The sequence below is a fragment of the Parus major genome, chromosome 15 (assembly GCF_001522545.3).
Source record: "Parus major isolate Abel chromosome 15, Parus_major1.1, whole genome shotgun sequence".
NCBI lineage: Eukaryota > Metazoa > Chordata > Aves > Passeriformes > Paridae > Parus > Parus major.
Window position 1 is genome coordinate 166720 of NC_031784.1, and position 27378 is coordinate 194097.

The 27378-nt window shown below is 38.9% G+C and overlaps 1 long non-coding RNA gene across 1 annotated transcript in view; it reads left to right on the forward strand.

Moving 5' to 3' along the window:
* Positions 1 to 707: 707 nt before the first annotated feature.
* Positions 708 to 27378, forward strand: part of LOC107211441 — a 34435-nt gene continuing 7764 nt past the window's right edge. Inside the window, exons 1-2 of the long non-coding RNA XR_001524183.2 lie at positions 708 to 2793; positions 25785 to 25844. This is a non-coding gene — a long non-coding RNA (uncharacterized LOC107211441). The remainder of the gene's footprint in view (positions 2794 to 25784; positions 25845 to 27378) is intronic.

Genomic DNA, 27378 nt, shown 5'->3' on the forward strand with positions numbered 1-27378 from the left:
TGCTAGTTTGGGTCTGATTGTGGGTTATTTGGGGCTTTGGGTTGTTTGGGGGATTTTTGAGAATAACTCTTTATAAAAAGGTTGTAACTGAGGCTAGTGATCAAGTTTGGGACAGGCAGTGCTGGAAAAGTCAAAGTATGGTAAGGTGATATTAGTGTATCTGCCCCTGTCACACCTGCAAATATCAGTTAGATGTGTTTTATTGAGACTGAGTCAAAAAGTCAAGAAATTATACACTAAATTCAATATTTTGAATTGAAGGAACAGTTATTTGGTAAAATCCTGAAATCTAGAAAAAAAAAAAAAAAAGAAATAGTTCTAGTAGGTTTCTACAATGCCACAGGAATTGTGAAGGGTCTGGAGGCAAATTCATGTGGGGAATGACTGAGCTGATTTGGTCTGTTCAGTGTGGGGAAGAGAAGACAGACAGGAGATCTCACTGCAGCCCAAAACTTCCTTGTAAAGGGAAGAGCAATTCTAAAAATTGGGGATGTGAAATCTCTAAAAATGTGAACTCTTATGGATAAGCAGAGGGGTGAATCAGAAACTTCAAATGAGCAATGTGAAAGAGATTTTTATACAGCTTTGTAGTATGTTGACATTCCAGAAAGGTTTCTGTATTGATCTTTCAACAGAAAAAAGTTATATTTTTTTCAAGAGGAATAGCTAAGATAGTTGCAATTCACAGTCTGAATTTGAAAATTTTTGTGGTTTCCTATGCTTTTTGCAGAAAAGAAAACTTTCAATAATATAATTTCTTGAATGTTGATAGATGCCTGGGATTGTCAGTACCAGTGTTTTCTGATCACCATTTCCACGCAGTGCTGTTCTTCTTCAGCTTTCTCTGAAGTGAGGTTTGGCATTTTCACATTTTTCAGATGGAAAGTCAGTGATGAGATGTTGTCAAAGAGCTCTCTGCTCCTGGAGCCATCAGCTGGTGTGGTTCTATTTCAGAAAGAAAACCAGCAGCTGCTGATGGCAGGGAGCAGCAGGGGAGCAGCAGGGGGTTTAATTATGCCCAAGCTGCTCAATGTGTCCGTGCACCTGGCACCCTTAGGTCGCTTGCACAGGCTTTTGTTACAAAGATGTTTGTAAAAAAAGCCCTCTAGTCTTCAGTGACACTCCAATAAAAGGCATTTTATCCCTAGAAACACCAAATCACTCAGTCTGATACGATTTTTGAAGTGTCCCCTTGATGTGTCACATGGCACTCCCAGAAATGAAATTTCAGTGTGTCAGGTCTGTTCTGGAAAAAGCAAGGTCCAAGAAGGAGAAGCTGAATGAGCTGCAGGAGTTCCCTGCGTTGTTCCGGTGGGACAGGAGCCGTGGGGCTGAGTGTGCAGCCCTGGGAATGGACGAGGGAAGGAGGAATCCTCTGCTTGGCTGGGGTCTGGCATTGCCAGGGCGCCGTCCCCTTCTGGTGAGGGGCTGGGGACCCTGACCTGACCTGACCTGACCTGGGAGCCTTTTCAGGACTGGGGAGCTCCTTTTTGCTCCTTGGCAGCAGCTGAGACCTGGCTTTGCCCTTTGTGTCCTGAACCATCTGTGTTCAGACCGAGCAGCTCCTGGGTCCTACTGCTGATGCTGCATTTCCTAATCCAGAACCTCTGACTCAGAGGAGATGGAATTCCCTGGCTTTTAGCAGTTCCATCATGAAGCTGAACTGTTGAGGAATGGGATCGTTTTCAGTTAATCTCAGCTTTAAACAGGAAATATTCTGCGAGGTTTTTTAAGTAGATGTTCACAGACACAAACTCCTGTGTATTTATAATTTATTTTCAGGCCTGTTGAAGAATAAAAAAAAAATTCCTTAAAAAACCAAAACCTGGACTGTACTGCTCACCATATTTCTGTCTCAGAAAAATTTGAGCATTTCAAAATGGAAGCATTTCATCAGAAAGATGACATTTAATTCATAATTTAGTTAGCCCCATTCAACATTTATATAAAAGTTGTCTCAATTGGATTAGAAAATAAATTGCTAATTGTATAAAATGCAAAGTAGATGTCACACTGGAAAACATGGGTGAGATGACTAGCAAATGTTGCAGTTACAATTTTATTCCCTTTGTTTGAGTATGGTCTTAACACATCTAAAAGGATTTATGAAAATGTCAGTGTTCATTGAGAAGACCATCAGTATCCAAAAACTATTTTTAGCATTCTTTTGGTATTCCTCTAAAGGTGAATTTCATTTTGGATTTTCTCATATTAACATCAAGAATTTCTCCAGAGCCTGAGAAGTTTTCTGCTTACTTGGCATCTTTAGATGGCTGACAATGAGACTTTGCTGTGTTAAAACTCTGATTTGTATTTCCTGCGGCATAAGGTGTAAAATTTTAAAGGATGTATTAAAGTTTAAGTAAACTTCTTAGCACATGCTTATCTTCCAAACCCTTCAGGATGTGGGGAAAACCAATGATTTTTTTCCCCCTAGCTTTCTTATTTTGAGGAAGTAATAACATTGTGAGACGCTTCCATATTAGCAGAGAAATCTGAATAAAGTTAACAGAAGATAAAATACAATGCACCTGACCATTAAGTTCTGAGGAGATAGAGAGAGAGATAGAGATAGAGATAGATTAGAAACACCTTTTCATAGAAAGAAAATAAATCTTGCATTAATTGAAGCTTCTTATTTCTTTTTTAGTGTGTTAAGCAGAAGCATCTCAGTTGTGAACTGGCAACCATTGCTCCAGTATCCTCTACTGCTCTCCCAGCACTTCTCTGGGGACTCTCAGCACTCAGAAAAGATGATTATGACAGAATTCTAACACAGTAAAATACATCAAGGTGAGAGTTTTGCATCTTTAAAATAATCCAGAAATTTTGAGGTGGGCAGTTAATAACTTCAGGGTATTATTAATATATTCCTCCGTGTATCATTATTTTACATATGAAATTCCTGTCAACTGAACAGCTTAATTTATTGAGCAATGGGAAAACATCTTGCTATACATCACACTTTAAAGTTCTTAATTTATTGTTGGAACCATATCTGAGGCTTTAGGGACTCACATGAGCTAAACTTCAGATTTATTTTTTAATAGCTTAGAAAAATGGCATAATTTTTATAGCATAAACCCAAAGCATCTAATGCATTTTTGTTAAATGACTTTACCTAGAATAAATTATTTTCCCTTCATTTGAAAGTAAAAGGTATAAATCTTAGACTGTTGGTCCTTGTAATCATGTTCTATCTTGCACGATTTTGACACAATATCCAATTGTACTAAATTTTAAATGGAGCTTGAAACAAGTCTAATTTAGGAAATATTTACATATAATCAAGGAAACACAACAGGGAACTCTATTTAGTAGCAATGCAGTCAGTGCTGTAATTGATATTGGAAATCTTTCTAGGAGGACACAGTTAGTTTAGCAAAGCAGTTATGGCCTCATATATTGCACACAGAGGAAACCAGTAAATTGCACTGCTTATTTATTTACCACTTCATCAGTATATTGTTGTGTGAAGGGTGTTTTTATCTATTTAGTAAATATGCTTTGTCATGATTCAGCAGATTCAGCTGCATTTTGTGCTCGATACTCTTTTCAGGATTTATATTTGGGGGAGAGAAACTCTGCCAGAAAAAGAACAACCCCAAAACAATTAGAAAAAAAAAAGTCTCAACAAAACCCAAAAACTCAGAAGAGTCTGAATGTCTGGTGTGATAATACAAAAGATGTATGCAAGAAGGCTTCCCAGAGAAGAGGAGCCACGCTTTTAATCAAGTGCAATATTGTGTGGATTGCACATATTACAGCATATTATGTCTTACTTCAACCTTTATTGATTTTTGGAATGCACGGCCTCAGCCTTTCCCTGAGCAAATTGCAGGAAATCCGTCTGGTCCCTTGCTCTGGTCCCTTGCTCTGGTCCCTTGCTCTGGTCCCTTGCTCTGGTCCCTTGCTCTGGCCCGGACATCCCGCAGTGCCGGGGAGGTTCTGCAGGGCTGGGGCTCCCTGGGCTCAGGGCATGGAAAGGCTGGGGAGGTTTAGCACCGGTTCTTTCTGGGTTCCCCAGGGAAGGCACTGCCTCCTCCTCTTCCCACCCTTCCCTAAGAGCAGCAGCAGCAGAAATCACCCTCACCTGGCTCAGAGATCTCAGGGCTTTCCCCCTTGAAAGGCTGAGACCGGGCAGACTTTGCTTTCTATCAACAGGAATATGTGACTGAAGCTTTGGCTTCTCCCTTTATTCCTGTGCAGAATTGGCACCTGGAATTATGGCAAGTATCATTTTCTTTTCAGTCTGTGTAGTTGGATTGATACACAAATACTGAGGAAGTTGATTTGCCTGTGGGCAATGTTTTGTTAAATACATTTCTGTCATCCAGCAGTGTTCTGGTTCCTGGCTGAGCCCCGGTTTTGCTGCAGCAGCCTGGTCCTGGCTGTGCACTGCCAGTTATTGGAGGTGGCACTGGAAATAATGGATACAGCTCCAGGCTGGAGCTTATTTCCACTTGGGTTTAGATGTCTTTCTTTCCTCAAGCACACAAGTATCTAATGTCTACCAAAGGAAATGGGCTATAAATCAAAATCTTCTGGCTCCTGTGTTCAGCAAGAACTCCTAACCCTCCGTTTTACATTTTGTGTTCTTTTCAGTTTAAATATTGACACATTTCTCGAGCCAATTGCTCAAAGTTCCCTTTGTGTAACTCAGTGACAGCCTGAGTAACTGTGCCAGGACACTGAATAATACAGTATTCCCTCTAATTTTCATTGCTATGGTTGTGTGAGTTTAATATTAAGTTACTAATTTTTGGATATGAAGGCAATCAGTATTAGAGTAAAAATGCTATGAATCCTAATATTGGTATGAACATAAAATTTAATATTTAATACTTACTGCTCTAGTGAGACATTGAGCAAAACACAAAATGATGATAAAGGAGTAAGAAGGTTCTTAAATATGCTAGAAAATGTGGGATTCTGCTTGTCCAAAAACACCTCAGGAGCTGATCAATTAAGATGAAAGAGACACTTGTTCAGCAGCAGTTAATGACATCTACCTTTGACAAGGTTAGAGTGTTTAAATCCCTGATACTCTGGGTGATTATCCAGACTGCTTTGGGAAGGTGTAATGTATTTCTGTAGAAACTGCAGAAAAAGTTAAAATACCCTGTTTATACTTTGTATTGTATTCAGTATTCTGGGGCTGAAATTTAGCAGTATTTTCAATAGAATGGTTTAAAATGAACTATAACTGTGCTGTTTCCTACTCAGGTTTTTTAGTACTTTTATATGAAGGTGGTAATTTTAAAAAGATGATGAAAGTCACCTTTTCAGAGCTGTAACACATGAACTGAATTAAATAAATCATTGGATTGACCTGAATATCTTTTGAAAAATCATTCTGAGTCAACATCAACACAACATGAGAATGAAAGAAGAGTACTTTTCCTGAAGAAAACGGGTTTGTTAAGCTATAATTCAGCCAAGGTTGTTTGCATGTTTTAAACACAGTCCTGGACCACAATTCACAGCGGAACCTTTCCATGAAATGCCAGCAGCTTGAGCAAGGAAGGGCACAGATTCACTTATTCTTTGCCATCCTGCTATTTTAGGAGAGAAGAAATCAAGGTACAGCAGGAAATTCAGAGGCAGTACAATTCCCAGGCTGCCAATGAAGGCATAGGTTAGTAATTAAATTGTTAGTAGCATAATTAAGCAGAAATTTGCATCACTAAAGCTATATTCAGGTAAGCACATACCATCCTTCTGATGCATCCTGTTCATTTGGGAGCCCTTTTTTGGTCCCAAGACCATTTAAAATTCCCAGAGCAAAAGCAATTTGTAGCATTATTTTTTTATTTTTAATGGTATGAAATGATCTTCCAGTGCTTTTTAGTTTCCTTGGTTGTTTGTTTTTTTTTTTTGTTAGTTAGTGAGTTTGTTTGGTTTTGGTGGGGTTTTTTGGGAAGCTCAGATTTTGTTAACTATGTACTTTTTGATCAACAGTCTTTTTATTGCAAAATGGAGTAGTAGGGTCATATAATTTTTAGTTTTCCTGATACATAGAAGATTACTGTAGTAGCCTCAAAATGTTGGTTGCACTGGTCTTGACCCATAATAGAAATTTCCTTTACCTGCTTCTCAGAAACTGGAATTTTTATTCTTTGATCCAATGTGCACTGCAATTACTATTGTAATTTGAAATATTTTTTGGGGTATGAAAAAAGAAATCACAACAAAGTGCACGGGATTTACGTGCCCAGTTCCTGAAACTTTGTTGACTGGTTTATTTGTTTTGCTGGCAGACACATTACATACAAGTTTTCTCCATAGTTAGGAGCTCAGCCCACTGGAATGTTTGCTGAATGTGACCTGGAGAATGAGGTCAGAATTCCAGTTACATCTCTGTGTTCAGCAGTGCTCAGACTGCAGATCCTGGGTTTATCTCGGTCTCTCACTTGGAGCCGTGATGTTCTCAGCCAGGATGGAAAGGCTGAGAAGGAAAATATTTTCCTTTTTATTGTGCAGATCTAACTTAGATGAATAACAGAAGGGTCACAGCTTTTTATTACAGATAATCACTTTTATTAAATCATAGGCACCATTGTTCCTTCCTTCATACATATTGAGAAGCAGACTGGAAGCAATCCAAGCAGATGAATTTTGGCCTGCAAGTAACAAGAGAAGGCAGAAATTGTGTCTCTCCACCTGTGTTTCAAGCCACTGTTGTTTCAGGTTCCTATGAAAAATAGAGACTGCAGACAGTTAATAAATTGTTCTCAGAATCTAAGGGAGACAACTATATATTTAATGGCATTTCCTAATATCTAATTCTAATATTTAAGGAATAATTAGTTCTAGAATCTGCTCTGGAATAGTCATGTCTGTCTGTTCCCTCTAGAAACCTGCATCAGTTTGTACCAACTGTTCCTTTGTTGTACTTCTCAGGGCAAAGTCTTACCAGAAACCCTTTGGAGATATCCAGATTCCTTCCACCCTTTCACTTCCTTTCCATTTCACTTGTCTCACATCTAATTTGTCCATTTTTTCCATGCTTTAACTGGAAATATTGCTTTGTTATGGAAATACATATGTATTTTTATTGACTTTGCTGACTGTGAAATCACAGGTTTTTTTAATTACAGTGAAGGATTTTATTTGATATGTGTATCTAGATACAAATAAGATACTGAAAACTTTCTAAAAATTCTTTAGAGTAAATCCATGAAGAAGAGAGAATAGCACTGTGAAAGTCCTGTGACTTCAATATTTCCCACAAAAATCTCTTCCTTTAGCTTCTAATGGATTGTGAAACCTGAGCTACCAAACACAACGAGTATAGTAGTGGAGCCAATATGAGTGTTTTATGAATCCAGGTGGATAAGAAATAAGAATTGATCTAATCTATAAAGTCCCTTTCTGACCATGTTAAATGCTGTAACTCAAAGATCTGTTTATTCTGTTTGAATTCAATGTGGGGAAAAATCCATAAAATGAAATGCAACAGTAAATACAGAACATTATGGCTTGGGAGAAACATCACAACTGTCAGTCCTTGTAAAAGAGTTACTTTGTAAAAACACAGTTTGTCTCTTTTATCTTTGTGCTTCTTACTGTCAATCCCAAGTCTGAAAGTGAGGGAAACTTCCTATTTATGCCTTCAATGGAATGCACATTATTTTCTGTTTGCATTCTTTTGGTGTTTCAGCAATAGCTCACTGCCTGAACAAAGAGAGATTTCTGTAGTAAATTACTGCAAAATTATATAGCAGTGTGGGCAACAGGAGTATCTGCAGCAGTGAGCATCCTTTGAAATACTTCAGTATTTCATATCATTAAACATTATGTTAGAAGTGAGCATGAAAGAACTGTATTTTATATTTTTTTTGAAAATGAACAACAAATTATTGTTTATTCACTGAGCTTCTGCAGTTCCTATGCACTTGAGAAAGTGCAATGTGTTCTTAATGCCTGAAGGAAATGTAGGCAGGAAGGCCTGTGCTGTCCAGCAGGGTGATGCAGCTTTGCTCTCACATTTCAAATGAATTTAGCCAGATTTATTGGCTAAAAGTAAAAACCAGAGCTGAGGTAGAACGATGGCAAAAATTAAATACCCAGCTCACGTCACATGCCCTAAATCATGTGTAGGAAATGAGAGAGTTTTGAGATGATTTAGCCTGAACATGCCTATAAATTGGTGTAGTGACTCTGAGATTACCAGAGACCTGGAAAAATTGGAAATGTATGGAATAATTACTCATAGGAATCCTACTGGAGACAAGTTTGTTTAGTTTTATTCCTGAAATGAACAAACTACCTTCTTCTTCTACTGAAGTTAGAAAGTACCTTCTCTGTTTGCTTGGACACTAAGGTAGGGACTGTAACTTCAAATTCAGATTTAAAAAGTGAATTTAGGAGAGGTCAGATGGGGGTGAAGACTGAGGAGCATCAGGGTCCATAAGAAACCAAATGAAGCTTATAATTTGCTGTCACAAGTTAATAATAGATGAAGGAGTTTATTTGGGTTGACTGTGCATGGCTGGTGCTGCTGTTGGAAGTCAGTACCTCTGGCTCTGGCCAGGAGCTGTTCGATGGCTCCATCAGAAGGTCAGCAGTGCTCTGACCTGGAGCTGTTTGAGCCATGAGCTCTGAGCTGCTCTCATCTGGGCTGTTTCTGCAGGGATTTTTGTCTCAGAATCCTGTAAGAATGCTTTCAGGAATTCAGTTGTTTTAATGTTCACGTTGTAGAGCTGTGTGTGATCTCTGCAGCCCTGGATACTGGTACATGACTCAGTGTCCTTGTCCCATCACCCCCGAGTGCAGCAGAGCTCTGCAGGACCTTGCAAATGGCTTAAACTCATGGAGATCTCCTGCTCCCTGTGAAACTTTGAATTTTTCCTTCTCTTTGTCTACAACTGAGGGGTCTGATTTATAATCTGGAATTGACAACTTGCATTTCCTCACCTTCCCACAGCAGCCACCACCACTATTCACTGTGATTTTTCTTTTCCTGAACATATATTAGATTACAGATTTAAGTGTGGTATACACGTTAGTCTAAGCCCTTATAAAGCCTGTGTTGCTAAATGAAAACCAAAATATAAACTTCAGTTCTTTATAATGCAAATAAATCTACTAAATCAGAGAATTTCTTTTTCCTGAGTCAGCTGATAGAAGAAACCTGCAACTACCCATGGTTAATGGGGCAAGCTGCAAGTTAAGAAGCTAATGATTTAAATTTTATTTAATTGAAGATGTTGCTACTGGGCTTCAGTGTTCTCCATACATATTCCAGCTGCTCTGTATTGTTGCAGGTTTGCTTACTTTAAATAATGTCAAAATATTAATTCTGAACTTTCCTCTATCCAGAGATTTAAGTGGGAATTAGAGCTTATACAGTAGGGTCTGAAATATCGTTTGTTTTCAGGAGAAATTAATCTAATGTAATTAGAAATTATGTTTTAGAAAGTTATATTACTGCACAATAATTATCAGAAAAAGAAATCTTTATTACATAGGGAGTAATTTGATACCTATTCTCTATTGAAATAATAAATATTTCACATGGATCCTGTGAACTTTGAGAGTTGCCACAGTCTACCTGGGGTGCCCAGTGGGTTGTTAAAGGATGAGCAGAAGCAACCTCTATCCCCAGCAGAGCAACTTCAAACCTTTAATGTTCAAATCTGGATTTAGGTTTAGCAGTCAAGGCTCACGTATAGTTTGCAATTCAAATTCTGACATTTCCTTTTGTTATTGCCTTTTGTTGCTATTGCTGTGCAGTTCATGACTTTCTCCCCTGCACTGAGGGAAAGACCCAGAAACTTTTCAGCAGCTCCTGTGGGACAAGGGCTCCATGGCTTTTGGGTTTGGGTCTTACCTGGAATTCCAAAAAAGCAGCAGCTCAGGGTGTTTTGTGGTTTTGGCTATCGGTGGGACCCAGAGTTTACAAAGGTTTCATGTCTCTGGGACTCTTTGGAAAAGGACAAGAGTCAGAACTGATAGAGAACAGTTTCTGCTGATTTCCAATTCTGCTGAAAGTTCAGATGTTTCAGGCAACTGAGGTTGAAAGTTTTCACTCATAAAAAACTAGTAAAAATAAAAAAGAAATTGAAAGGTATCCTTTGGATTTGAAAGCCCAAGTTTTGGCCAAATCCATCAATACAATAAACCTGCCACAAACACCTTAAAACACTGATTTTATGAAAACTCCATGGGAATCCACAGAAAAATGAAAGATAAAATCAGAATGAACAGCATTGTACAATAATTGAACTCTGTAAGATATGTTTCCTGTTAGATGTTGTACATGTGTAGTTAATAGTCTGAAACCTCATGAATATTAATCCTGAGGCATCAAAGTAAGGCTACAGTGTGTAACAGCAAGCTAATCTCCAAATTCCATAAACACAGTATACTTCTAATTTAGATAATGAAAGGCTTGAGGTTTTAACTGAAATAAATTTTGCACAGTGGTAAAAGGATTGATAATTTGACTGATTTCCTCTGATGGCAGAGCTGCAGCACCCAGTTCTAAAAGCTTTGAATCTTTTAACACCATCTATTTCACAATAGGTCACTGATGCTTCTAAGCTGATATTTTAGGGTGCCACTATCAGATTAATCACTTCTGGAAATTTTGCTTAATTCAGGGCACATTTTACTTAAGGAGGGCAGCTTGGCACTGTCATGTCCAAATCCATGTTAGAAAATCTGGATGCTTTGCAGTTTTGCACGAGGAGTCCCCAGGCTGAGACCTCTTAACAAGGCCGGTTTCTCAAGATGTAGTCACTTAAAAATACTTCTAACTTTGCTTTTTTCAAGCCTTTGCTCTGGACACAGAGGGGAGCTGAGTGCTGCTTTGGGGAGGTTTCTTTGCTGTGCTGATTTTACCTTTGCTGATTCTCTCAATGTTTTGCTCTAAGCTTGATCTGCTCCCAGAGGTCCTGGAAGTAAAACCAGACCCATATTCCAGGCCAGAGCTGGAGGAACCCTGGGCTTTGTTGCTGTAAGTAAATTGAGAAAACAAAACTTACACCATGTAAATCAAATACTTCAGCAAAACATTACAGGAGCTGAGTTTATATTTGACAGGTTTAAGATACTACAGTTAGGCATTTTCTTTTAAATAACATATGGGGCTGGGGTGGGATTTTGTTGCTTGAAATGTACAATCACAGTGCACCAGTAAAAAAAGGAAATGAAATGTAAATAAGAAAAAGAGTGTTAAGAGAGAGGAATAGTAATCCCCTGGAAACTCATAAAATATGTTTTTTTCCTTTAAATGGATATGAATTTTAAAAATATCTCTAAGTGTCAAATAAAATTGGACTGAAATAGCTTGAAGGCATTGCACAAGTGGCTGTAAGTAAAGATTTTAAAAATGGTCTCTGTAGACAAAACATCACAGCTATTGACTAACTCGGATTTTAGAATGGAAACCAAGTTTAAAGGGTGGGAAGGGCCAGCTGGTAAAGGATTATGTGATCTATTTGTGAAGGATCTGAAAACTGCCAGGTGAACACCTTCTGCTTTACTGCCCTCCATGGAATGCAAATATTTCTGCTACTTCCCAGGATCAAATTTAATTTAATCTCTTTTTAACTTCTTAAACTGTGACAGGATTAAGAAATGCTAGGACATGGTTCATTATGCAGTTGGCTCTTAAATAACAGATGTTCCATAATGATAACAAAGCCTGCATATTATAAATTGTCTGACTATTAACATCTTTATAAACCTTTACAATTATGCAATGTCACTAATTATTGTCTCTGAAGGATCTTTAGCTGAGAGGCTCCGTATGCAGGAAAAAGGAGTCAGGGCAGTGGTAAATTGCAGTCTCAGGGGCTTTCAGCTTTTCTACATGACAGGACAGCACTTGTTCCCCAGAACCACGGTGCTGCAATAATCTTGTGTCTTCTTACAGAACAAAAACCACAAGTGGCTAAAGCCAACATTATCTCTTTTAATTTCTCTGGTCCTTTCTGTTACTGCGAAATCTGTTTTTCTCTGAGCCTAAAACAGAAGGGAGAGCCAACACAAGACTATTTTGGAGTTTATAACTCAAGCTATATCATGAAAAGTAATTTGTAGGCAGCAAACCATTAACCTTGAGAGGGAAGGTCATCAAACTGGCAGTGTTTTATTAAAAAGCTGTGTGGGAAGAGAAGAACAATGTCTCAAACTCACCACAAACATGTGAAATGCCATGATCACTTTATAACTCAGTCTGCAGAGCTTAAAAAATTCACCTTATGAAATAAATTAGATTGAATTATATGGAAACATACCAAAGACAGTTGGAAACCTCTGCTAACAGTATGTGAAATCCTTGTGTGCATGTAAACAGTATGTGTATTTTTAACTAATTAGAAATAGAGCACATGGGTAGCTGCTGACAGAAAGGCTTTTGCAGTTCTCCTTTGATTACTGCCACCTTCTTGCTGGCTCTACAGGAATTTGACAATTTATAATGATCTGTTCACAGTCATTTAATGTAAAACTTCCCTGAGTCCTGCTCATGCCTGTGTCTCTTAAAGACCTAAATTTTATATATTCTACTAAAATATACCATTGTCTTCTCAGCATTTGGGCATCCTTTTCAGCATTAGATCACTACCTGGGACAGGAACTCCATAATGTTTGTAAATCCTCTGTTGAAGAGGTTCAATACCTCACTTAATAGTTTTCTGTTTTGGTTGTTCATAATTTGGCACTAATTCTTCTTTCTGGTTAGAGACAGTGGATAGAGGATTAAGATGTGAAAGTACAAGCTCCTTTCGAGATACTCAGTTTTAAGAAACACAGGACACTGTCAATGTCTCTTGCTTTCTCTTTTTCAGAAGTACATAGTGGATTTAGGGTTTGGTCTTTTGTGTGTGAGTGCTTTGGTGTTGTGGGTTTTTCTGTGGCCTGGGATGTACAGCACTGCCTGATGTAAAGTCATTTACATTAACGACTGGGATTGCAGAGGTCTGACACCCCGGCCCAGACTTCTCTTGTGCTGTTATGCTTTGTCAGTAGCACTACACTGATATTTTCATCAACATATGATTTGAACCAATTAACAGCGTGGCTGATGAATGTCACCTTTTTACACAACAACATTTTCAAGCAGAAAGGTACCAAAGCACAGAAAGTGTGAACAAACAGACTAATAGTTGTCATCAATCTCCATTTATTCTGGATGACAGGAGCATTGAAAAGCAAAGGCAGTGACACTAATCCAGTGCAGATAATAGACATAGCTCCTGTTTAGAAAGTCACCTTTTGTTCTTAACGACCTCAATTGATTGCCCATTGCATATTCAATGTTTCCTCCCCTTTCTAAATAGGTGAAAATCGATATTCCATAGTGCATAGTCCTGAGGTAGCAATCATTGCTGCAGTCATGCTCTAGTCGTTAAGTATATAGACCTGGGGAAAAAAAATTGTTATTTACTGTCCCATCTCTCCTGGACAGGTGCATCCCCCAGACACCATCACTGAGCCTGTGCCAGGCAAGATGTACATATTGCAGGGGGGTCAGCACTAATACCAGCTCCAAACCTGCGACAGCTGCTGCTCTTTAGCAGTGAACATCAGCACACACACCTCATTCTTTATCACCTGCTTCGGAATAAATTATTTCATTATGCCATATGATTAATAACCATGCAGAAATAATTGCACTAGTTGATGGTTGGTTGAAAATGGATGAATGTTCATCACATACAAGCTGCAGAAAATGAACATCAGAGAGATCTGAGTTAGAACAAGTTTCAGTTCTCCATCTGAACCAATGTAACTAAATGTGTGCATAATTATAGAGTACTTTCATAGTAACCGGGGCAGATTAGTATTTTTCAGTGGTTTATGAATCATGCACATATATCTAACAGCAATCTCAGTGTACTGATTTAAACATAATACACTTCTCATTCTCAAAGGGGAAAAGAGTAGGTTCAATAGGCAAATGATTATTACATATCAACTTCTGCATCCTTTCCTTACTCTTTCTGAGGCCAAGAAAGAGGAAAATGATCTATTGAAAGCTTTTCAAAGCCCTGAGTACTGGGAGCTGCTGTCTGGGACAGGGAGCTCTTCCTTAGGGATGTGGCAGAGCTGCTGCTGCTGTTCAGCCGGGGTCCTGCTGAGGATGCTCCAGCCAGCACAGAGGCTCTGGGTACCTGGGAAGGCAGCGGAGCCCTGGCAAAGGCCACGAGGGGTGAGTGGCAGTGGGGACGGAGGGCTCATCCAGCAGCAGCAGCAGCTCGGGCAGGGGAAGAGCACAGCCAGGACTCCACCTTCCTCTGCTCTCCCCCAGCCTCCTGACAGAATTTTCCAGAAAGGGAATGTGGTTCCTCGGGCTTTCAGTTGTTTGTCAGACTGAAATTATCTGTGTTTTTCTCTATTGTTTGTTGACAGATCCATTGTCTTCCCAAAATTACATTACAAATAAGATTTTGGGGGATTTTAAACAGTCTTCTTCAGCTCTTCTTAAATTTAAAACACTGGTGATTTTTTGGTTTATGTCAGGTTGTTTTTTTTTACTGTCAACTCTCATTTCTGTGTGTAATTTCACAGATGCTCTGAATTGTCTCTTGTGCTGTCTGCTCTGCAGGCTTGGGCTTCTGAAAATGGCTCTTTCAGAATCCCTGCCTTCTTCAGAATAACATTCTTTTTCTTTCACCGGCTTTCTCTCCTTGTTTTCCATGTTTTAAGAACATCTGTTGATTCAGAAAAGGATTTGGAAATAGCTATAATCACGTAATTTACTGAAATTAATTTAGGTTAGAAAAAAGAAATACACAAGCCTGCATTAAGAGATTAAGGAAATAAATTTTTATCCCTTTAAGCTGAAGTGACACACAGTTTAAAAACATTTCAGTGTTGCATGTATTGCTTTGAAAGACTCTTGGAGTGTGTCTATATAGTAAAAAACCAGGATATTTAATTTAAAAAAATATTCCTATAATTCTTTCCTATAAATATTCCTATATTCTTTCCTTCTGACTGGCTTGAATGTTCCTTGATAATGTGGCTGAAATAAATTCCAAGTGGTTGAGAAATTTATTTGGACATTATACTTCACTTCTAATTCCAAGACTTCTGTTACATGTGCAAGACAATTTGTGAGTTGTTTTCTGTTTTTTTAATCTTAAACAACATTCCACTTATCATCTTTTTTCTTAATTGCCTGAAATTAAAAATTCAGCAGCTGGGGTGAGCTGCGAAGTAGAACCCAGGGTCTTCTTCTTCCAGCTGCATGCAGAGCTGCTCTGATAAAAATGAGGTATTTGTCTCTGACGACTCTCCCAGTGGCCAAAAAAGTTAATATTTATTAAGAAAGAGGGGAGGTTTGGTAACATGACTGCTGGAGTCAGAACTTTCTGATTTATTCCCAAATCAAATGACAATAGGATCTCTCTCAGTGCATTGAAACTGGTCCAAGCTGCACTTGGAGCAGGACACGTCTGGGTTTCTCTGCTTGTTTGTTTACCTTCTGTGTCCTGATATACCCCAACCTTCAGAAAAGGTTCCAAAAAAGTTGCAGCCATTTAAAAAAAAATCTGAGATTATAATTAAGATCAAGGGAGTGTGACTAGCAGGATTATGCCTCATTAAATATTACCTTGGACATTATAATTTAGTGAGTGTAAAATTCTATTAAAATGTCATTTCCCTCTTACTGAGAAAGTGGTATTATAAAAATAATGAATATGAAATATGAATATGAAAATAATGAAAGTAGTGAAAATAAGGATTCAAGATTCACAGAAGAGAATTTTTGCTGATTACAAATAAAATAGATCAAATATTAATCAGTATCGTGTATGTGAGCCAGTTCTCCTGGTGTTGACTTTGTCTACAGGGTGACATGGAAGTGCAGCTTTCAGGTAATGAGATTTTGTGGTTCAGACAAGTGAAATTAGCAATAAAGAGCTGCTCCCATGTGGCTGTAAGGGATGGTGACTGTCACTGCTTCAGCTGGGCTCTGGCTCAGGCCAGAATTCACCAGTTTGGGCTCCTGCTGGCCCGTCCTGCTCAGGGACACAGAGCTGGCTTCACAGAACAAACAGCAAAACTTGGTGCTACCATTTCCAGTGCCACTGAGGCATTTCTGTCAAAACAGCTGAGCTTCTAATTCTTTACCAAGGCTGGAATCAGAGATCATGATTACCTGATGGTAGGAAATATCACATGGTGTTTTTTTTCTTCTGTAGATGTGATCTGAAATGTTTGTAATGTGGGGTGTCCCTTATGTCCTGCTCCCACTTTCTTTCTCCTACTTAAGGGATATAGATTTTTAATACTAAAAGTTTTTCCTTGTTCATTTTCAGTTTTTATGAAGTTGGCATAAGTGTTAAAAATTCAGAGGAGAACTTAATTGTTTAATGTTTGAAGTAAATGCTTAATATTTAAGATTTTGGTTCCTGATTGTTATCCTTCATTAAATCATGTCAGGAACTATGGGGGACAGAAACTATGATGGTTTGAAGTATTTTATAGTAATACTGTGTAGATATAACTGCTGAGCAAAATTAAGGCTGCAAAAAGAGAAGAGGAAAGCAGACACATATGAGAGGTGCAAGGAAAAGAGAGAAGGAAACAAATGGAGTTCTCTTTTCTCCTTTAAAAAACTTTTCTTCTTAAGTCAGATTGATTAGTGTTCAAGCTCTGAAAGTCTAAAACTTTCTGAAATGGCAGCTGAGTTTCCCAGAGAAGTTTATTTTTCTCTGTTATGGATAGTGGACCTGTTGAATGGCTTTAACCTCTAACAAAATTCAAAAGATCTGCCTAATTCTTGGTGCAGTAACTGCATTTTTCACACAAAGATTAGCAAATGTCAGAGAATCTCGTCCTCCCATTTCTGCATTTGTAATGCAGATTTCTTGATGACACTGAAATCTCAGAGATTATTCCAGTCGTGTCACAGGGCTGGGACAAATGTGTTTGAAAGGTTGCTCTTTAAAACTGATGTTCAGTTACTGTTTGACTTCCTGAGGTGCTTGTCACTATTTGCTAAAGGTGAGGCACTCTGGCAATGAAAATATAAAACATGGCTCTAAATATTTACCATTTTTAGAATAGTCTCCAAAGCTGAAATGCTTTTGTGTTTAATAAAAAGATAAAATCAATTGAAAACCTAGATTTAATGTCTCAGTGTGAAAAAAACCCCAAAACCAACAATCTTAAATAGAAATTCTCTGGTTACAGATTTTGATGTCATTTTATTTGCCTTCCAGGAGAAAGTGTGTTCATCAAAACCGTGCTGGAAGGCAAAATATTTTGAAGTGATTTATTTTAGTCTTGATAAAATGAAAACAATGAAAGTTATGGTTGATATTTCATGTGAACTATAATCAGTGACAGAGAAGATGTGCTGCTGACAGACTTAAACCTACGCCTATAGTAAATACCTGTTTTCCCACTGCACCAAGAATGTGTAGCTGTTCTCAGCAGCTTTTCCTCCAGTTGTCAGGGGGGATGTGCTCACCCAGGAGTGCCATGGCACAGAAAATCAGCGAGTTCAGAGCCTGCCCAGCTCCCTGCAGTGCCACACGAGCCCCGGAACAAACCCAGCTGGCTCTGCCAAGGCAGTCAGTGCTGCTTCCCTGGAAGGGCAATTACCGAGAGCTGGGGCAGCCCTGGTGCTCCTGGCCCTGGAGATAACCTGTCCCCGACAGCTCAGGTGGCTCTGCCCTGCTTGTCCCCACAGCTGAGGGATGGCCTTGCCTGCCCTGCATTGCTGCATTGTTTAATTGCTTCTCCTTGGAATCTGAAATAAATAAAGCAGCTTGATGGTGCCTTTCAAATGGAATGTTGCCTTTGTGGCAGCCAGATAAAGGTCAGATGTTTCCTCTCTTCCTTAGTAAGTTCTTCATATGAATGGCTTCTCTTGTAGAAATGCAATGGCTGAGGGGAAAAGAGTCATTAAAAATCCGTGGTGTGTTCCAGGGTGTTACTGCCTCACCTCAAGTCCTGACTGCGGTTTGGGGCATCACAATAAAATAAAAAAGAGTGTTAAGGTATTAGGGGGTGTCCAGAGGTGATTGAGCAGACAGTTAAACAGCTAATCCCCTCTGGGGAAAGAACATTTTCCCAATATCCAGCCTAAACCTCTCCTGTCGCAGCTCCATGCTGTTCTCTCCCTGAACCAAGTCATTCTTCTATTTGTGATCTGATAAAGTCAGAAAAAGTTTGGTGTTTCTTGTTTAAATGTAATGACAGTTCTGGGTTTATAATCTGATCACTGGCTGAGCAGGTATTACCATGTACCTGCTGCTACCACCAGCTAACCTGAATAATTAATTCAATTACCATATGCATCAGCTTTTGGAAAATACAGCAGACAAAAACTTGGAAATCACCTACCTTAACACTGATGGCCCAAGACAAAGACAAGCTTAAGATTTGGCTACTGATTTCCCATTCTGTTGTACATTTCAGAATAATTCCTAATCAATACTGAAAAGTATCCAAAAATAGATTTTCTGTATCCTTGTAGCTTGGCTAGATGGAAATTAATAGGAACAAAAGGATCAGTGTATTGGATAAGATTAGACCCATTTATCTTGATGCTGACAGGTTAATATCAGCTATTTCAGAGAATAACTTTAGAAAGATAACTTTATTTTAGCATGTTAGAAGATAATTGTTTCCTTAGGAGGGAATGAACCACTCTCCCAGCACAGCACATCTGAGGAAATGTGGATAATGTGGATATAAGACCACACAAATTTTCTGTGCTACCAAAAAGCTTGGACAGTACTGACAACCTTTCCTCATTCATGCCACTCACGTCCTGTTCCTCCTTTCTGCCTTTACTTGTTGATTCTTTTATTCTGTATAAAAGCAACATAAGGACAGTAAGCCATGTATTCCAGAACTGTGCACTGCAATTTGCAAACACAGCTCTGCTTCATCTGCCCTCTGTCTGGGAGCTGCATGTTCTGTCTTTGCAGGGCGAAGGAGAAAACCAAATCTGATGATAATTACAGAATTATCCAAATGCTGATCATGCCATGAGGAACCACGTTTCCATCTCCTGCTTTGCTTGGTGAGGTAACAACAGGACATTGCTGTCAGCATTATCTCCACAGCATCGCTTGAAATTAAAGTTGTGTATAAAATGTGTTTTCAGTAGGGCACAATTTGTTACTCAGCCGAATGTGCAAATTGAGGTATTGGGAAGATGAGGCATTTCAATTTACAGAGGTTGCAGACAGCCTGAGTGATCCCTGTGTGGCAGAGGGGAGCGCTGGGCTGCACACCCAGCTGTGGGGAGCACTGTCAACCCCCACCTTGCCGGGACTGGAAGGCACTTAGCAGGGCATTGGTATTTTCCTGATCTCCTGATTCAGCCAGAGAAGCAGCACAGCTTTGGTGGTGTCTAAATTGACTTCTGTAAAATCCTGCAGTGCTACACAGAGCTAAAAATCTGCATCTTAGCAGCCCTTGCCAGACTACATGAATAACCATGGTTTAGTCTTGAAGTTTGTGCTAAGAATCATCAAAAGTCCTAATTTGCTGCAGTTACCTTTCCAAAATTATTTTCCTAGAAATGTGACTTACAGAGAATGCTTCAGACATCTGTAGGATGCCAAAATAATATTTTAAGAATACAGCAAAAAATAATGTATATAAGGAACAGATTAGGATTGCTTAAAACCCCATTCTCTAACCAAATAACCTGTTAGGAACCTATAGAAAATTATTATTGCTCTTGCTGGATTTTTATTTTACTTCTGAGGGCATTCTTGGTGTTGACTTTTAATTTAAAAGAAACTTTATATTCACTTTCAGCTTCCATGAAGCTTTCTGTTTCAGAGTTTGCTTTGGCTGTCGAGGAACTCAGTTTCTTTTGTTTGTCTCAAAGGTCACATTTTCTTGGATTTTACTTTGAGGTTGGAACATTTGCATTCAGAAAAGCTCCTTAATATGCTGATATTTAAATACACATTGTAGTAAATTACATGTCAAAATTAACTGTGACCTTGAAAGTCTTTGGATTTCAGCTGTTTAAAGTCAGAAAAAACAGACAATAATTTTTCAGGCTTTGAGCAACCCTGTCTAGGGGAAGGTGTCCCTGGCCATGGCAGAGGGGTTGGAATGAGATGGGATTTAAGGTCCCTTCCCACCCAAACCATTCTACAATTCTATTCTGCACAGAATTACTGTAACAGCCACTGTAATCATGGGAGTTCAGCCAAAGAAATTTTAAATGAAGCACAGCTGGGGAATCCAAGTGGTGACACCTTCATCGTTTATGCCAGGTGACTTGCACACACACAGGGCTCAGGACAGAGCTGGACCTCACAGCTGAGCACCACAGCAGATGTTTAGGGAAGAGTAAATGAAAATCAAGGATGTGGAATCATTTTCACATATCAATCAACATCAAATTAACTTTATGTTAAGACAAAATGTTTAGTTTTTTCCTACTGTCATTTAAGAGACTTTCAGCATTGGAGAAGGTTTTAAAGTGTGAACTCTGTTAATAGTTCCAGTTGTGAAATGGTTTCCACTTAATACTAGACCCAGTACATTCTTATCAAGGTTAAAATACTTCACCAAAATAGAAGTTATTTCCTCTCTAGGTGAAATTTGAGCAAATGCAGAGTCGCTGTCAGTTCCAGCAGACAAGAGGCTTTTGTGCATCATCCTTATTTCATCAAGCATGAACAATTCCCATTGAAATCCAAAGGATTTTACCCCTGGTGTCTTCGGATGTGCTGGGACTTCTGTGATGCCTGTGATCTAAAAATATACCTTTGCTCTGCACAATTGACAGGGTGTTCTGAACAGTAAAGGACTGGCAGCCATCAGTGTCATTTGCACCGTTTTGTAGGGGAGAAAATTGAGGCACAGAGAGGTTAAGACATCTGCTGTGGATGTGAGAGAGATAATGCAGAGGTGAAATTGCTGTTCCTCTGAATGGGAACATCTCCCAGTGTCAGCTGAGCTAACAGTGCTGCTGCAGGCTGTGACCTTGGAGGTCATTTTTGACACTGCTGTAGCCTCTGTAAATGGTGAAGAAAGGAGAATTTGCTTTATTTCCTGAATTAAAAAAATAACATGGTTCTTCTCTCTCTACAAGAGAGGACAGAGCTTCTTTTTGCTATTAGGCAGTAAAAACAATGCTTTCAAAAACCCCCAGTGCTCCAGATTCGTGGCTTTAAGGGTTTTAATTTTTACAATAATAATACTACTCTTTAACTCCTTTAGAGGATCATTAAGAATAGTGAAATAATCCAACTTTTTTTAAAAATGACAGAATGCATAAGATACCCAGGGAAGACAGACTGTTAGAATATCATACTGACAATATTGAAACAAACAATGCATTTTTCTCTAGATAAATGTAAGAACATGATCTGATAGTAACAGTATTAAGGTGGGAATGAGAAGACCCTGGAACTGAAGATGTTTGAGTTTCTGTTATTGTTTAATGTTAGACTGGAAATGATGCTCATGAAATATAAACCATATTTTGGCATGACTTTCCCTTCTGTGTAGATACACATTTATTTTCAGGTGAGACTTCCCAACGTCTTTGACAGAGGCGAAACTTTCCATTTCCATGCCTGAATTCTTTTATGGTTCAGCAGCTTATTTGACTACAGCTCTCATTTACACTGATGTGTATTAGATAGCAAAAATACCCATTACTGGGAGGGGTGGCTGTTTCTGTTCCTCTCGCCATTTCCAGCTGAAAGGAAACGCCTGTGTAAAACAGTAATGAAATATTTCTGCCTTTCTCTCCTGTGCTTCATGCTGGAGGCCTTAGACACACTGAAAGGTGATGGAGAACCTCTTTTTGATGCCCCAAGTCATATTGTCAATTTTGTCAGTGTTCTTCATGGCTGAGGTCAGTGACTTTTCCTTCCCAGACCCGTTTGAGGTAAATGCAATTGCAACACCCCCAGCTTTCATTTGTAAACAGAATTTTCTCTCTGCTGTTCTGAGAGATGGGTCTGGGCCAGGCTGCTGGCAGAAATGTGAACACAAACCTCCACCACAAACATCCTCGGGTGATGGATTGCAGTCAGAAATCCAAGGGGGATTTCAGGCCAAGATGGAGTTGTGGAACATGGTTTTACCTCCTTTTTCTGTGTCTGTGTATGGGACAGGCAGCTGAGACCTTCCTCTGCCCAAACTGAGGGCACAGGAAACGTTCCCAGAGATTCTGCTCCTGTCTCTACCGAGCTTTGCCAGCACCTCAACAGCTGCAGGGTAATTTTACCTGTAAAGGAGGTGCTCGTCCAAAGTTGCCAAAAAACCTGTTGCAAACAGGAATTGCATCTTATTGTAGTTTTGGGATAGTACTATTAAACCTGATGTATTATTACTGATGAAAAACCTCAGGCAGAGAACATATTAATTTCTCCAGTTCCTCTATTTTGAGAACTAGATCCATAAATATTACATAAATCTGTGGCCACTGTTCCTCTCCTCAAGCCATTTCTTATTTTTTTTTTTTCAAATGTGTCAAATTTCTTTAAAGGTTATTAGGATAACACCACAAAAGAAACCCTATAGCCTTAGGAAATATAATTGAAATTATTTCTAAATTGTTGTGACCTTATGACTGCAGTTTCTGCTGATAGCTATTTTTCTGAAGATCTTGAGTGAAATATCACTCTCACGCTGTTAAAGGAACCTCAGGTTTTTCTAACCATGTGTGGAGAAATGAGGCACAAGGTTTTTTTGAATGGTTCCGAGCACCCTTCAAAGAAATCCTGAGCAGTGTTTGGCAGTGGGACATTGCTGGAGCTCTGCAGCACCTGGAATTGGGCACCTGGCACTCCCTGGGGGGCTGCAAATACCTGAATCAAATACCTGGATGAAATACCTGAATCAAATACCTGAATGAAATACCTGAATCAAATACCTGAATCAAATACCTGGATGAAATACCTGAATCAAATACCTGAATGAAATTCCCCTGAACAGGCAGTGAATATGCATCATTTGTGTCGAGGTTCATCCAGTCCTGCCAGTCTCTTCAGACCTCACGGCTGAACTCTCTTCCTGCCAGGCAGAACCAGAATTCCCTGCTAAAACCTCCATAAAGGCTTTGGTAACTCCTGCAGTGGGTGAGTTCCAGGAGCTGGATGGGAAAGGCTCTGGAAGTATTCTTGGAGCTGATGGCTCTGTCCTCAAAGAGATGCATTCCTGCTCTAGACCATTGTTACCCAGAGCCCAGTTTTGAAGTTGATTTCTCTCAGTCTCCACAGTAATTATCTGATTCTGATAAGGCAGAAATTCTTTTATCACTTGGATAAAATTTTCACTGAGTTTTCAGCATTATGACTCAACACCGTTTCCCACATAAACATTAGTCAGGAACTGATACAGATGAGATAACTGGTGATTTCTGAAACTTCAGTTTATGGGATGGATTTTCTAATAGAAATGGAGGTTGTTTTGCCGTTCAGATCAATTACTCTTCCGGTAATTAGTGTGATGGGGGTGTGTGGAATGACAAATGTTCAACGCCTTGACTGATAAAATATCAGAGCACAGAAGGCATTTTTAAAAACAGTGGATAAGAATCAATATTGCTGACTGTCTGCAAATTGCTCTTGCACAGTCCAAGTGATTAATTGCTAATTAACATGTGCTAGAAGTTGGCACGGGAACCTCAGGTAAGCACTCAGGAGGTTGTTCTGCGTCCACCATTGCTGTAAGAGTGAATAGTTTTCCTATGTGACTGTAAAAAAATGTGTCTCTTTTTCCTCACATTTTAGAAAATTTTAAATCCTTCTGTTCATTTAGGAAGTAACTTGCTGTGCTTTTTTTCATTATATGCATTGGAATACTTCTCCTATCCAATAAATTCTGGTTTGCAAGTCACAGTCAGTTTAAGAGAGGTGTTGAGCACAAGGTTTCATAGATGTTTATTTCATATTTTATCTAGCTCAGGGTCAATACTTAGGAATTGAAAGGATACCTATGACAAGCTAGTCTAAAATTAATATTTAAAATTCCATTTGGATGTATCAAAAGTTCAGAAAAAATGATTTAATTTTTTTGTCTAATGACATTCTATCTATCTTCAGTAGGAACTTTGTCTAAACTTGCAGGAATTGTTTCCTAACATGAATTTCGTGCATGTTTATAACTAACACTGACTAGAGTGTGTTCAGAAAAACAACAAACAAAACATTTCCCCACTGCTCGGCATTAATTAACTCATTCTCACCTATACATTTAGGAAATGAGATATCACATGCAATTTTTCACTGGGAAATTGCAAATCATACATAATAATAAGTAATTTGTCCTTCACAAGCATTGGACAGACGAGGTACACATCACCTGAAAAGGAAGCTTCTGTAACAATAATTCCTTCACTTCATTTTCATGCTTTTCATGTTGGATGAAAGAGAATTTATTGCTGGGATGATTTATTTGCCCTTGGTTATTTATGCAGTTTTTTATTTGAATACAGACTCGAGAATTCAAACAAATGCTCACTGTCAGTCAGAGTTATTTTAGAAGGGTTTATCAGTATCACAAATAATTACAACTTTAATTCTTTTTTCCCAAACTACTGCTGTTGAATGAGCCACATTCCACACAATCAGCTCAACCCCTAATCAGAGTGAGTTGTGAGAGAATAATTGCTCGGTGCTTTCTGGAAATCAGGCCTTTAAAAATCGGCTGTTCAGATGGGTAGAAGCTTTTAAAGCCGTGTCCTTTTTCCTCCAGTGGCTTTGTCTAAAGTTAAATACAGGAGAGCCATTGCCTCTCAGGCAAGCAGTGATGATTTGTGGGGAAATTAGTACAAGCAAGTTAGGTAAATAGGGGTTTGAAGGAGAAAGGGCATTCTTGATATATGGAAAGTGATAAGCCTCAGTAGGGGTAAAGAATGGCAATGAATTCCCACAGGGAAGTAAAGACTTACTGATTAGGATGCAAATACCTGTAAGAGAGCTTAAATCAGTCTTAAATCTGATTTAAATGCCAAGAACAGTTCCCAGGACGCCATCAGGTATCTCAACAAAGCTGTATAAATGAGATGTCAGTCCAAAAAGAAATTTAAATCGATCTGTCAGAAGCAGCAGCCTGTTAAGGTCTTTTATATACAACACAAACTGATAGATCAGAACAGACCCAGTACAGAAAAAACTGGTTCAGGACTCATTGTAGCATTAGTGGTGTGACAGAGACTGAACACAGAGACTTTAATCACATGGTGGGTGCCTTTCCAGATTAAAATGCTGGGAAAAGGAAGGGCAAATTTTCCATCTCCATCTCTTCTAAGCACAGAAAAGGATGAAGCTGGTCACATTTACACTGAGATGTGTCATTTGGAAAAGCCTTGCACAATTCAAGACTTGTTGAAAGATGATGCCTGGTCAGACCAGGTGAGGGACTGGATGGGAGGGAAAGAGCTGCAGGGTGGTTTTGAACCCCCTTTCAGCTGATATTTCAGTGACACTGGGCCCTGAAAATCCTGATTCTCTAATTGAACACAATTTATACATTTGTGTTCTTTCTCTTCTGTATTGTCTGGAAGAGGCCTGTTTTGCAATCTATATATTTTCCTTCCAATGCAGACATGTGTCTTTCCTGTCTCATAGGTTTGGTTGGTTTTTTCCATCAGGAAGCAATTACTTCTTCAGTCCCTGAATTTATTAAATTCTATAGATGCAAAAAAATACAGAAGGACATATGTACCTATAAATAGAGAAATCATATATATATATAAAAGTAATTTGCATAATCATCTCTGAATTGTCAAGGTGTAAAAATTAATAGAACTGGGATTATTTCTCCAGAAAAAGATAAATTAATTGTCAAAGTGTAACAGTAACTGGTTGATTCTATTACAGTTGAGAAGGGCCATTCTTTAATGGAAATGTCTGATCTCGCTACAGAAGAAAGAATCAGAGGTAATAAATGTGTTTGTGACCTTATTTATTTGCTGTGACAAAGAAAATTCAATGTCCTTAAAAAGAATGTATCTTCTTTCTGGGTTAATTTAACATTAAAATTATGTGGCTGGAGACAAATACACCTCAGTTTAATAATTGTATTGATCAGACTGTGCTGCTAGACAAGAGATTTGTCTTGTTCTGCTGCCTCTACTTTGATAATTTTCTACCCTATTTACAAACAATGTAAACTTTAAAATATACTTAAAATACTCAACTCTGAAGCAGTTTGAAAGGCCAGGAATAATCAATAACCCCAGCAGCAATTAGATCTCTGGTGATGTAAAGTCTAATCCGGTCGGTTTTGGAGGACGCGCTGTGGCTGTGCTGCCGTGTCCCCCTGGTCTGGTGCTGCTGCTTGTCTCTGGTTTTGAACAAGGACCCAGCTGCAGAAAAACGTGAGAACACTTCTTAGGTAATGAGTGTGGAAAAGCCATTGTGCACACACTTCACCCAAACATTCAAAGCAGCACTCTTTGGTAGAGCATTTCTTCATACTCGTTGAATATTTGACACAAAAAGCACTCCACGGAGTCCTACCTGACAATAAACACAAAAACAGTGGTCACTGTAACCATGGCAAAAACCTCTGTGTGTGATGCATGGGCTGCCTCATTTTCTGCACATAAAGAACTACGATTCCTTCAGCTTAAAAGACTTAATCACAAATGACTTTATATGAAACTCATCTCTCACTACATTTAAAATAATATAGCTTTACCTTTGTTTATGTATGTGGCCTTTGTTCTTCAGAATATTTGTATTAAATCTGTTTTTGTCCTCTGTTTAGATGTGATATTCCACTCTTCAAGTGGATGCTTGTTCACAAAGCCAAAAAATAATTAATACTGAAATTCAAATACAATCATGGCAACCTGCCCTCACTGCATTAAGATTCATATAAGATAGCCCTGTTATGCCATTCTGAGCTCTGAATGTGCACCCAAAATAAATTCAATCCATCATGAAATATTTTTTCATCTCATAATGGGCCACTAGTGAGCTGTGTTCACATGGCAGCTGGAAGCACACAGCTACAACAGGCAAAGGGTAAACACGTCACACTTGGAGTCAGCAGGCAGAGTTTTGGCTGTCTTCACACTCACTTTATATTCACTGGCTTCTAGGGAGCAATTCTGCAGTTCTTACCAACCATGGGGAGAGGAAAATCAGACTAAAACACAGTGTCAGACAGCATTATAGTGGAGTATCCAATATAAACAGAGTAGGACAGGCTGCAAATGTTGGATGAGAGCCAAAGCAGCAAAGGAGATGTGTGAGGCTGAAGTGGCCAGAGCTTGTTGAACCTTTAAGGAGCGTGGATTTTCATCAGAAAATGCTTATTCAGTGGAATTGAGACATCCTTTTAGCTCTGACAGGTCATGTCTGCTCAGACCCCGTGTGTAGTGGTTGTTTTGGATTGTTTGGTTCGTGAGGCTTCACCTGCAGCCTCCCCAGGCTGACTCTGGGTTCTCCTTGACATGCCAGAAAC